This window comes from Nyctereutes procyonoides, unplaced genomic scaffold (genome assembly GCF_905146905.1).
Source record: "Nyctereutes procyonoides isolate TBG_1078 unplaced genomic scaffold, NYPRO_anot_genome, whole genome shotgun sequence".
In the NCBI taxonomy this organism is placed as follows: Eukaryota; Metazoa; Chordata; class Mammalia; order Carnivora; family Canidae; genus Nyctereutes; species Nyctereutes procyonoides.
Window position 1 is genome coordinate 40,346,748 of NW_026575047.1, and position 1,995 is coordinate 40,348,742.

Below are 1,995 nucleotides of genomic sequence, written 5' to 3' on the forward strand. Positions count from 1 at the left end.
TAAAAGCATGTTTTTTTTTAATTTTAAATTTTATTTCATTTGAAGTCATTATTTTTTTACAGTTTCTTTGAAGGCTTTTTTTCAGTTTTTAAAAATTTAAATTCAGTTTGCCAACATATAGTATAACACCCAGTGCTCATCACATGCCCTCCTTAATGCCCATCACCCGGTTACACCATCTCCCCACCCACTTCCCCTTCTGCAACCCTTTGTTTCCCAGATTTAGGAGTCTCTCATGGTTTGATAAGAAGTTTTCTGATGCTACAGCGTATGGAGGATTTCACTTCAGGAAGAACAAAGACCACCATCCTTGCGCAGGGGCCATGCTAATCTTCTCTGTATCGTTCCAATTTTAGTATATGTGCTGCCGAAGCGAGCACGAACAAAGACCACCATTCTAACCACACCAGCCTGCTCCCCTCCCTTCTTGCTTCTGGTTGGGCTCAGCCCCCGGGACGCCTCGCAGGGGATCAGAGGGTGGGTGGTCACAGTCAAGGCGTTTCCTTCCTTTCTGGGCCAGGCCAGGGTTTTGGCAAAGGCTGTGCTCCTCGCAGCCAGGTTCTGGGAACCTTGCCTTGGCCCTGCCAGCCTTGGGTGGGAATGGCTTCCTGTTCCTAATCCTTGAGCACTCCAGCACCTTTGTTTTCTCACCCCTGCCCACACCTCTGTAAAGAGCCCTCCTTCAACTTCTCTTCAGAACCTTTCCAGCCATCTGTCTCTTGCTGGGGCCCTGCTGGATAATCTGTCCAGGTGTCCTCTGTCCAACCGAGTAAAGGCTGAACCCTATCAAATCCTGGAGTGGTTCTCAGGAGCTGTGTGAGCACTTGTGTTTTTTTCACGAATAACATTTACATGTAGTGAGACGCAGGGCTCCTTCTAGCCTTGGCCTTTACCCGACAGGCCTCCGAGTGGGTTTTTTCAGTCAAGGGTCACAAGGAAACCTTCGCAGCTCCTGCTGAAAGAAGAGAGGGCAGCAGGGAGATATTTTTCCTCTTAAATTTGTGCCCAGGGCAGCCCGGGTGGTGCAGCAGTTTGGCGCCGCCTGCAGCCCAGGGTGTGATGCTGGAACCCGGGATCGAGTCCCATATTGGACTCCCTGCGTGGAGCCTGCTTCTCCCTCTGCCTGTCTCTCTCTCTCTGTGTCTTTCATGAATAAATAAAATCTTTAAAAAATAAATTTGTGCCCCGGATGTGGTCTTTTCTGCCTCCAGCCCTGCATGACAGTGGTTTCCCTGTTCAAGAGGAGCCTGTGCATGAAGTCCCTGGGGTCCAGGCCTATGGCCTCTCTGTGCTCAGCAGGGCCCTTCCTTCAGCTGGCTCCCCAGTGAGAAACGATGCTTCTCCGGACGTGTGCTGCTCCTTCCCCTTGGCCATGCTCTCCATCCTGGCCCTCTCTGCTCACGGAGCCTGCGTCCCTCCCGTTGGGTCTCTAGAACCCCAGCCTCCCGCTCCCATTTGGCATCCGGGGGGGCTCAGAGCTGATGGATGAGCAGCCAGTTCTGCCTGGAGTTCCTGCTTTTGTCCTCACTATCCGGGCTTCACACTATCTATTGCTCCTGCCCATTCCTCCATCCACTCTATTTTCTAGAAAAGCCCATTTTATACTCCTCTCCTTCCTCCCTCCAGGGTCCCTGGGTCTTGGGTGCTGGGAATGTGGAGGGAGGGCCTCAGCGTGTGTCAGGTGACATCACCGCAGGGGAGTGCAGGTAGGCCTCCCACACTGCTGGGAACTTTAACTAGGCTAATTTTAACTAGGCCTATTGACGGTGGAATTTCTACAACCAGAATACTCCAGAGGGAGGAGGCAAGTTCTCAATCTGGGGCCTGAAAGGAAACACCTGGAAGCAGTGAGGAAACTGCCTAGTAAACAGTGGCTCATGTCTACGTTTCCCCCCTGTGTCTGGGGTCTCCCCTCCATCCAGTCACCTTCTCACTTTTGGAAGACAGCCTGGATTGCTGTTTGCAACTCTTCAAGCAAAAACAATCACAAATTAC

General features: G+C 51.6%; 1 pseudogene; it reads right to left on the bottom strand.

Moving 5' to 3' along the window:
- Window positions 1-305: 305 nt before the first annotated feature.
- LOC129510673 (U6 spliceosomal RNA) lies at window positions 306-380 on the bottom strand (annotated as a pseudogene).
- Window positions 381-1,995: the final 1,615 nt, after the last annotated feature.